This window comes from Humulus lupulus, chromosome 5, assembly GCF_963169125.1.
Source record: "Humulus lupulus chromosome 5, drHumLupu1.1, whole genome shotgun sequence".
Taxonomy (NCBI): domain Eukaryota; kingdom Viridiplantae; phylum Streptophyta; class Magnoliopsida; order Rosales; family Cannabaceae; genus Humulus; species Humulus lupulus.
Genome location: NC_084797.1, coordinates 52084595 through 52096946, shown reverse-complemented (window position 1 = coordinate 52096946; position 12352 = coordinate 52084595).

Genomic DNA, 12352 nt, shown 5'->3' with positions numbered 1-12352 from the left:
GAGGGGGGGGGGGGGGTGGGGGGTTGACCCGACTCGCCCAATTAACATTTTTTTTATTCAATCAATTCACTGAATATTTTCTCATTATTGAAATAATTTTAACAATTAAATTAGATTATTATTTTTATAATAAATTTAAAGTAGTTTACAAGAAAATGTATATCTTACTAATTCGACCAAATCGACTTTCACATTGGACAGGTAAATATCCCCCTTAACTCGACCACCCACCCAATGAACATCCCTTTGTTCATTCAATTTTTCTGAACGACTGCTCAAGTTGATCAGAAAATTATTGGTTGTGCGAATTGGCAAAATCCTCTATTTAAGGATTACTGCAGATTTTGTGGATTAGCCCTTGGTTAACCATTTAGCTATAAATAAGACTCTAAGTACTAGAAATCCTTGTCTTTCCCATTCCTTATCTTTGTATCTCATTGTATTTCTTGAGAGGTGATTTTTGTGTGAGGTTAATAGTGGTTTACATAGCCTTGTAATTGTGTGGTTGTTCTACATTTCTTGTAACTATGTTATAACCTACTCTGAGATGAATAAGGCATACTAATTATCAATATATATGGGAAAAGACTCTTGCAAGGTTTTTTTTTTTTTAGAAAGAAAAAAATATCTTTAGGAGGAAATTTGGGAAGACTTTCTTCTAAAAGAAGAAAGCAACATCTTCGAGAGAAGATTAATCATCAGAACGTTGAAGGAAGTTCAGGCGTTGGAGGTGCAAAAACAACATTAGAAGGTCGGTACTAAAGCTTGCAGCAATAAAATAGAGAGAGTCTACCTACCTTGCATAAGTAAATTAATTTATCATAAGAAAGCCCTTGGTTAACAATATTGTATCTTGTACCATTTATGTCTTACTAATGATGTTTTATCTCAGGGAGTAACCCCATGGACTTAGAAACCGAACTATTTGGTTTTATCAAGTGTCATTTAGATATTCCCTCCTATACAATTTTTGTACTTAGCATTTTGTGAACAATATGACACTACAAAAAAAAAAGGTTCTATACCGAGAACATTATACCGACAACGTGTTCTCGGTATAGACATTTTATATGCGCGAGACATTTTCGCGGTTCTGAATACGATTAGTTGCTATACCGAGAACCTATACCGAGAACATGTTCTCGGTATAGGGTTTATAAATATACCCAACAGCCGCGAAGCCCCTTCTCCTTCCTCTCTAGTTTACCTCTGTTTTCTCCGAACCGTCCGCCTCCCTCCGCCGAAAACCTCCGTTTTCCTCCCAAAAATCTCGGTTTTAAGCCCCAAAATTGCCAAGGGTGAAGGAATTTCTCTCTATTTGTTAAAGGTATGGTTTATTTATTCATTTTATATATATATTTATGAAATGGTATAATGATATTTTGTAATTTTTGTTTGAAGGTTGGGTATTCGGTTTTTGTTGGACTACAGAGATAGCTTGCAAGATATTGAAGGTATTGGCAAGTTGTTTTTAATTTTTCTGTATTTTTTTTTAATTTTTTTTTCAATTTTTGAATAATTTATGTTTTTTTATATAAATAAAATAATATTAATTTTAATAAAAATCTGAAATTATTATATTAGATAAAATGTATTTATTTTTAGGTTTTAAAAATAAGTATTAGTAAAAATGATATTAGGAGTTAGAAAATTGTTATATGATTAATTAGTATTTTTTTTTATTAAAATAAATTCTATGTTGTTTTGGTGAATTTTATGTGTATTAAACATATTAGTAAACATATTAAATATTTGAGTGTTAATTTGAAAATTTTGGTGGCAATGTTAGTATGTTGTTGTTGTCAATTTTAATTTTTTTTGGTTATGTTTGTAGTAAAAAATCAGATTTTATAAATATTGATGATTAATTTGTTGTTGTTAATTTTTAGTAGAATTTTAATATTTTGCTTAGAAAATTGAATAATTAATAAAATTTAGACTAATAATTATAAATTATATAGTCGTTTAAAATGTATTTGTATTGCTCTCTGCATGATCTGGGTCTGGATATTTTTTATGTGTTATTTGCAGGATTTTAAATTTTGAGATAGATGAAAATATAGTCGTTATGTTGCCGAATTTTTTATAGAATTGTAAAATTTAGAGATATTGTGAATATTAGTAGAAGTACTCAATAAAATTTCTAATTTAATAAATAGTGAATTGATAAGTAAAATAATATATTTTAAAATTAAGATTAAAAAAAATTAACAATAACATTATGCAACTAAATTTTAATAAAAATAAACATTAATTAAATAATTTAAGTAATAATTAAATCCTAAAGTAATTAAATAAATTTTAAACAAATCTTAGAAATTTTGTTTAAATTAATAAAACTATTCAATAAAGCATAAGTAAAATATGTAATTTAATAAATACTAAATTAATATGTAAAAAAATAATATTTGTTAGTTCTGATTAAATAAAATTAACAAATATATTATTAGAAAACCATTATTAAAATTAAAATTAAAAAAATTAAATTTAATATTTGTTAGTTTTAATCATTATTAAAATTAAAATTAAAAAAATATGTCAAATTTAAATAATTTTAATAATATTTACACTAAAATATATTATAGTTAGATATCATAAAACAACATAATTAACTTCAAAGAGCATAAGACATTAAAAAAAACATATTTAATTTTATTTGCTTTTTTCTTTGGTAATAAGAAATTATTACCAAAGATATAATAGTGTTATTATCACCTAGTGATAATATTATATTTTTTTAGTGTTCATCACAAGAAGCCTTAGACCCGTTCAGAGAGGGTGAGTCATTGAAGACTCTTACATTTGCCTCTCTCTGAATTAGGACACACATACAAATTGATTGTAAGTTTGATGATTAGTGTTCCGTGCAGTGCTACATTCATACAATGTCGATCGACAAGAGCTGGATTAATTTGACAGATCGATTATCCGATGAGTATGAGGTTGGTGTGATGGATTTTCTCCAGAGAGCTCGGCAGTGCGTTGACTCAAGGGGATTGGTGAAATGTCCGTGTAGGAGGTGTGTCAACGTTGAATTTCAGACGATTGATGTATTAGAAAATCATCTTTTTGTAAATGGTTTTCTACGGAAATATACCAATTGGCATTGGCATGGAGAGGATGAAATAATACCAATGAGAGCTCGGATAGATCAAAATGATGAAGATGAAATGATGGATGTTCTCAATGATCTTATGCAAAATGACAATGAAGAATATGAAGAGAATGAGCGCAGTCAAGAGATACCTACAACAGACTACAGGGGTGGGCAACATTATAACGATTTGTTTGCTGAGATCGAGGCTCCATTATTCCCCGGGTGTCAAAATTACACATCATTGAATTTCCTAATGAAGTTAATGCATTTCAAAGTGTTGGGAAAAATTCCCAACAAAATATTTGATGGAATGCTGGAGTTGTTACATGATGCATTTCCAACCCCAAATAAGCTTCCAAAATCGCATTATGCAGCGAAAAGGTTGTTGCGGAAACTTGGATTGGGCTACGAGTCAATCCATGTCTGCAAGCATGATTGCGCACTGTTTTGGAAAGAACATTCTAGAAAAAGCAAATGTCCTGTTTGTGGGGAGGATCGATGGGTGGACAAGAACACCAAGGGAAAGAAAGTGCCTCATAAAGTGATGCGTTATTTTCCTTTAACCCCTAGGTTAATGCGAAAATATGCATCGAGGCATATTGCTCAACATATGAGATGGCATCACGAGCAACGTATAAAAGAAGATGGTGTATTGCGTCATCCTGCTGATGGGAAAGCTTGGAAGGACTTTTTTCCGAAATAATCCAACATTTGCAATGGAACGCACAGGAATGTGCGGTTTGGATTGGCTGCAGATGGATTCAATCCCTTTGGTAATATGAGTCTTTCTTATAGTATGTGGCCAGTTGTGTTGACGACATATAACTTGCCACCATGGTTGTACATGAGAGAAACTAATTTCATGTTGAGCTTATTAATTCCGGGACCTCATTCGCTAGGAAAAGATTTTGATGTTTTCTTAAGACCATTGATTGATGAGTTAAAAGAATTATGGGTGACCGGTGTACAGACTCGAGATGCAGTCGATGGCAGTTTCTTCACTCTTCGGGCAGCTTTGATGTGGACTATAAACGATTACCCTGCATGGTCATAGACATTTTTCACCAATCAAACATGCCATTAGAAGGGACAAGAAGACATATGGTGTCATTGAAAAAAGATTACCACCAAAGCCATTAACCATGCAAGAAATGTTCACACAAATGAGTTTCATACCCGATTCTCTTCCTGGTAAGCATGTCAGTTATGGCGGCCAAAAAGAAAGCGTACAAAAGAGCAAGTAGGTTGGCGGAAAAAAGTATATTTTTTGAGCTCCCATATTGGGCCAACATAATGTTGCGACACAATCTAGATGTTATGCATGTTGAGAAAAATGTGTGCGACAGTTTAGTAGGCACAATAGTTGGGCTGGAGAATAAGACCAAAGACACAGTTAGTGCCAGAGTAGACTTGGAGAAGATGAAGATGAGACCAGAGTTACAGCTGAGGAAGTTGAATGGTCGGATACAAAAGCCTGCAGCCAAATTCACTTTCACTGTTGAAGATCGCCAAAAGTTTTGTTGATTTCTTAAATCAGTGAAGTTTCCAGATGGTTTTGGATCTAACCTAAGGAAAAATGTGATTGATAATGACAATAAGATCACTGGTTTGAAATCGCATGATTGTCACATCATTATGCAACACCTTTTTCCATTTGGTGTGCATGCATTCCTAGAGAAATCGATGAGTACAACTATTATTGAGTTATGCACTTTCTTCAAGCTCATTTGTGCGAGAACTCTAAAAGTCTCAGATTTAGAAAAAGTCAAAACTTCAATTGTTGAGATTGTTTGCAAGTTAGAAAATATTTTCCCACCTGCTTTTTTCGATATCATGGTCCATCTACTAATACATTTACCGGAAGAAGCAATACTTGGAGGACCGGTTCACATGAGGTGGAATGAGGTGGATGTATCCTTTGAAAGGCATATGAAAAATTGAAGAATTATGTCCGTAATAAAGCACGTCCAGAGGGGTCAATAGCAGAAGGATATGTGGTTGATGAGGCATTAACATTTTGCTCCATGTACTTGAAAGGTGTTGAGACAAAGTTCAACGTCCAGACCGAAATGTAGATGTTGGTCCATCACTTAAAATGATGTCGGTCTTTCGATCTCAGGGTCGTCCAATTGTAAGAAATCCTTGACAATTTTGGAAGATGAAGTGAAGAAATAGTGGATGGTATATTCTAAAGAACTGCAATGAGATCTTGCCATATCTTCGGTAAGTAATTAAAGTAGTTCATCATTTCATTGCATGTTTATTATAGCACTTATTAGTAGCTCTTAAATTGGTTGTTTTTGTTTGTTGCAAAGAGCATAGGGAAATTCTACAGACTAGCGGTGTTGAAAACCTAGACCAATTACATAGAGAGGAATTTCCTAATTGGTTTTATAATAAGATTTACAATCTTCGACAACAGAATCTTGGAAGTACATGAAGAATTAATCTCTTTAGCAAACAGTTCTTCAACTCGTGTTGCGTCGTACCCTGGGTGTGTTGTAAATGGAGTAAGATTTTTGTGTTATGACAGGGACAAGAATCGTAAAACACAAAATAGTGGAGTCTCTATAGCGGGTGTCGAAAATAGTACTTATTACGGCCAGTTGGAAGAAGTTTTAGTGATGTCATATCTTTCTGGTTGTTCTGTTGTATTATATTAAGTGCAAATGGTTTGACACTAATCGGTCTTCAGGATTAAAGTTTGAGCAAACATAACAAGTATCAAAACCAGTTCGGAGGCCTTCAAAGATGATAAATTTATCTTAGCAACTCAGGCTAACCAAGTTTTCTACATTGAAGACCTTAAAAATAAATCTCATTGGAAAGTCGTCCAAGAAGTGCATCACAGAATGTGTGGGACATCCCACTAGTTGAAGAACAAGCGGAGGATGTAGAAGTAGATGTTATGCACGACACTAGTTCCTCTAATTTCCAATTATTCGTTGATCTTGGACTGTTGCCACAAATCAGCTTTGAACGTACGGGGGCTCCATTACAATTTGTTGAGATAGATAATGTTGCAATTGAGGAGGAGAGGGAGGAGGAAATGGAAGAAGAAGAGGAGGAGGAGGAAGAGGAAGTGGAGGAGGAGGAGGAGGAAGTTGAATATGAAGATGATGAAGAGGAAGATGAACACATAGAAACCGATGATGATAGTGAAGATTATTATAGTGATAATTAAGTGGTAATTTTATAATATGTTGAAGTAATTATTTTTAACAATAAATAATTTTATATAGTCATTTTTAACCGATAAATGTAATTTTAATATCGATTAATTTGACAGATATGGATGATGTTATTGCTCGATCTCACGGGGGTGATGGTGGAGGATGCGATCCTCCACGTGGACCATCAGATATCCTAGCAGATTGTGAACGAGGTAATACTTTACACATTGATATACTCCTTAAGTTTTGATAATTAATCCATATTAATTTTAAAATATTGAATTTGCATACAATAGCGCCTCCAAACAAACGTGGACGCCATAAAGGATTGAACACGCGGGAAAAAAGGGAACAGTTGGGGTGTCCTCTCCCTCTCGAGTGGGATGTGCGGGGGAGAACATATAAAGAGATCGGAGAGTACAGCTCAAATTTCTCAAGAGAACTCGGATTACTTGTTTGACAGTACACAGATCCAGACTGTCCTTAATGGTCAAAAGTACCAAATGCCTCGAAAGAAAGAATACTTGCACATTTGGAAGTAAGTAGTTTATGTATTTTTATGTTAATTCTCATTTTATGTTATATATCATATTTACTAATAAATGTTTGTAAATTAGGATGATTTGTTTGATATTGGGCGTACTAGATATGGAGAAGGGCATATACATGGGATCTTGAGAGGCATTGATACTTCGTGTGCTAAAAAGTATTCTGACTGGAAGTACGATATTAAAGAGCATTTAACGATTAATGGGCCACAAAATCGTTATGGTGGTTGCACGGATACGCAGTGGCAAAAAGCCATTGAATTTTTCCGACGCCTAGAAATTACAGTATTAATTTATTGCTAAACTTAACTATCTTAATTAAATATATTACTAACGATAACTTTTTGCAGAAACGTTCTGTGGTCAACAAGGAAAATAGGAAGAAACTAAAAGAGCTTAGCTATGGAGGTTCTCAGTCAATCTCAGCCCTGCGCTATAAAAAAGTTAGTTAATTAATTATTTTTTAGTTTGTTTTTCTTATTTACGTTTAATTATTAATTTTATAAAAATATATGTACGTGACAGCGCAATTTAGAGACTAGGCAACTTGAGCCCATCCCGGATAGCTGGATGGATACTCACCATAAATCAGGCATAGGGTGGGTGACAGAGACAGCAAAAAATACTTGGGTACGTTAAGTTTTTTTAAACATTTTTCAAAATTTTAATTGTTTCAAAATTTTAATTACATTATACATTGTATCATAGGAGGAATTGCGTGCATATCGCGACACACAGCAGACATAGACAACTGATACTGAGAGTTCCACACCAGTTTCGAGTGCGCCTGAAGATGAAGACATATCTTTGGTACAAATTGTCTTCGGAAAACGACGGGGCCACCAGAAAGGATATGGACGTATCCTTAACATAAGGGACCGAACTCCATTTGATTTTCGTCCTTCACAAACTAGAGATGAAGAGTTGTCTGATATGAGAGAGCGTCTTCGACAGTTAGAGGAGCATGTCCGGACTCATTGTATCACCCCGGGATCTCAATGTGCTCCACCACCACCCGATGATCCCGATGTTGGAGCACCGACTCAGTAGGACTTATGTATGAATTTTATTACAATGGACTATTACATTATCATGTTTAAGACAACTCTTTATTTTGATTCAGCAAATATACAATATTATGTTTTTATTTATATGTTTCATATAAGTGTTTTAATTTTATTCTATTTTTTTTATATTTAATTCAAATTAAATAAATAAATAAGGGAATAAATATTACAAATATAAAAAAAAATTCTGGTTTAGTCTATACCGAGGACATTGTCCTCGGTATATACCATTAAGATGACAAATTGGGGTTGGTTGTGCCGATGACATTTTTCCCTCTATACCGAGGACATTGTCCTCGGTAAAACCTATACCGAGGACATCTTGATTGTCGTCGGTAAAAGTTTTGTTCTACTGACGCGTCTGTACCGATGACTTTATACTGACGACATGGTCTCGGTAGAGGCTATACCGAGAACATTTGGGCTTATACCGATGCCATTTGTTTTCGGTATAGGCCTTATTTTTTGTAGTGTGATATAAGTTGACTACGTAAGTATTTGATAATATCTAGAAAAAAAAGTGTACTTGATATTAAGACTAGAATTTCCAATTTAAAATGAAAGAAATTATACTATATTTTTAATTAGTAAAAAATAGAAATTTTTTTGGTTCAAATTTATATGTTGCACCTGAAATTTTTCAAAAGAGTTGGCATACGTAATTAACCTACTATATTAACTATACATAGTGAAGGATACTGTATTATTTATTTATTTATTTATTTTTATTATACACATAAAAATATTTCCATCACCTGAATTTGTATCTTTTATCTATTCTATATAAAAAGTGTGTAGATAACGGAAATTATTGGTTTTAACGGTATTTTATTTATTTTTCGATAATTTTAACGGAATATTCTTATAATTAACAGAATATTTTTATATTTAATGGTAGATTGTAAACATAACTTAAATATATATAAAATTAAATAATTAAACAAATTAAAATATGATATTTTTGAGATATTTTACAATGATAATTATTTAAAAATAATAAATCATATATTTTTAACTTAAATAAAATTTAATTAAACTTAAACTTAATATTATATTTAAACATATAATATATAATCGTTTGTTGTCACTGTCAAATTTAAAAACTAGAACAAATATAAACACAAGTTTAAACAAAAATAAATAAATTAATTGATTAAAATAGGATAATTTTAAGATATTTTATGATAGTTTAAATAATTAAATCATATTTATTTACAAATAATAAAAGCATACATATTATTTTTGTATCTTATAAATTTGTGTGATAGTTTGTTTTTTATCAAGTGATTGAAGCTTTTTTTCTTCATTAAATTCACCAAAGAACATTACAAAAAACATTAGAAACTAAAAATATATAGTTGATGCATGTATACACTACGACCTTTTCTATTTTTATTTTATTTCTATTATTAATTTTTTTAAATATTATGTATTTTATATATATATATGTCATGTAGCCGTGTAAATATATATATATCTTCTATATAATAAGTGTGTAGATAATAAAAATTCTTGGTTTTAACGGTTTTTTTTTATTTTTTCCGTTAACTTTAATAGAATATTCTTATATTTAACGGAATATTCTTATATTTAACGTAGATTGTAAACATGACATAAACTTAGATAAAATTAAATAAAAAAAATTTAAAATAAGATATTTTAAAGATATTTTACAATGATAATTATTTAAAAATAATAAAACCATACGTTTTATAACTTAAATAAAATTTAATTAAACTTAAACTTCACGTATTAGAATAATATCATATTAAACATATAATATAATATAATCTACTATCAACAAACTAAAATTTAAAATTTACGTAAAATATTAATATTATATTAAACATATAATATATATTCTCTTATTGTCACAGCCAAATTCAAAAACAAGAACAAACTTAAACTTAAACAAAATTTAATTGATTAAAATATGATATTTCTAAGATATTTTATGATAATTTAAATAATTAAATCATATTTATTTAAAAATAATAAAGGCATACGTATCATTTTTTTTATGTTATAAATTTGTGTGATAGTTTATTTTTTATCAAGTTATTGGAGCTCTTTTTCTTCATCAAATTCACCAAAGGACATTGTGAAATACATTAGAAACTAAAAATAGTTGATGCATGTATATATACTATTGTCTACACTAAACTTTTTATATTCTTTGTTTATTTCTATTATTAATTTCTTTTTAAATATTATTGTAATTTATATATATATGTCATGTAGTCATGTAAATATATATATCTATATCAATGTTGTGTTTATATGTCATATATCTAGAGATTATTGATATAAATATTTATATATACTATAGAATTATAATTCATTCTATTATATACATATATTTTAAAAAAATACAGTGAACCGGTTTTTATTAAAATTATAAAAAATGTTTATAACTTTAAAACTAAGCAAACATGCATTGCACGTTACTTCTATTTAGTATATATATATGTCAATGTTGTGTTTAGATGTCATATATGTAGAGATTATTGATATTAATATTTATATATACTATAGAACTATAATTCATTCTATTATATATATTTAAAAAAAAATGAATCAAATTTCATTAAAAATATAGACAATGTTTACAATTTTAAAACTAAACAAATATTGTACGTTGTTTCTACCTAGTATATATAAAAGGAAAAAAAAATCGTATAAGAAAATTGATAAATGCTTATGTATTTTTGTAAAGCATTTTTATAGTGGTGGTCCTATCCGAATGTGAAATTGTGGCAATAATCTACACATAAATCCTCAAACGATTTGGGTACAGAGTTTATGCTCCTGGTCTCAGGCGCACTTGCTTTGCTGAATCCAAGAGAAGATAAGCTCTTCTATTGCTTTTGTGACTAACATCAATTTCCTTTATTCTAGGACCAAAATACATCATCTAATTCAAGCTAATTCCATTACTGTAATGATCCGCATACAGACAAATCCAGAACCAATCCTTTTAATTTATAAATAAATTAGAATGAATGCTAGAGGTCCGGAGTTCCATTCTTCGAATGCGTCATTAATTTACTAATTTAGCATCGAAACAAATATTGAAAAAGGCCAAACTCAAAAGTGTCAAGAGGAAATGATTTGTTTTGTTTAGTGTTTTTTTTTCTTTAATGATTTACATTATAATAGAAAAAGTTTTATGGTTTCAATATATGTTTGCCTATAAGAAGTGGTACGCCAACACACCAAATTTAGTTTGATGTTCCATTACTCTATTATAATGTATCCAATTGTTTCACAAACCAATCTACTGTATAAGAAAAAGAAATACTATAATTAATATCAAAACAGAAGAAAACAAATAGGGGAGTGCTAGCAACAACAAGACAATGCTAAACTACATTAGCAATATTCGTAATATTTTAAAAAACTTCAAATTGAAACTACGTACTTAGATTAGATCTCATGACTATGGGCCCTATGTGAATTTATAATTTTGGACAATGTTATGTAACACCAATACACGATCCTCATTTACAGCATCACGTAGTGTGGAACACTTTTAGGTACCATATAACTTATAGCAATACTCTTCATCCAAACAATGGAAAGTTATAAAATAATCACTAATTATAATAATGTCAACATTATTTTATTTTCCAAACATTGATCACCTTCTCCCACTTTCCATCCATAAACTTTTCAACAAGAATTTCTCAATCTTTTGGATTTTTTTTTCCTTTTTTCTTAAAGTCCATTATCCAAACAAAGGGATAAGATTTATTTGATAGTTTTTAAATCATCTCTACTTCTAAATCGTATAAGAATTTATAAGCTTCTTTTAAGAGCATATAGATCAACTTTCAATATTATTTTATTTTGTGTTTAAAAGTTCATGCTTCTCTAAGAAATTGTTTTAAAAATTGTAGAATTTATTTTTCAATAAAATTTTATATTTTATATTTTATTCATATTCAAACTCCGTAGATATTTAGTGTGATTACTAGCTGAAAGCAACATTCAATGCATGTTTGGTTAGTTTTAAAATAGTAAATATACTTATTCAAACCAGTATTTATTTTTATTATTTTTTTAAATTATCATATAAATTTTAAATAAATAAACAATATCATAAAAATAAATAAAAGATGTTTAATAAATGATATAATGAATTATAGTTCTATTGTATATACAAATATTTATATCAATAATCTGTAATAATTTGTACATATATGACATCTAAACATATAAATATATATTTACATGACTACATGACATATATATAAATTACAATAATATTTAAAAAGAAATTAATAAAAGAATATAATAAGAATAGAAAAATCATATTGTATCAAATATTTTTAGTTTCCAATGTATCTCTCAATGTCTTTTAGTAAATTATTTGATAAAGAAAAAAAACTCTAATCACTTTATAAAATAAAACTATCACAGAAATTGATATGTATGACATTATTATTTTTAAATAAATATGATTTA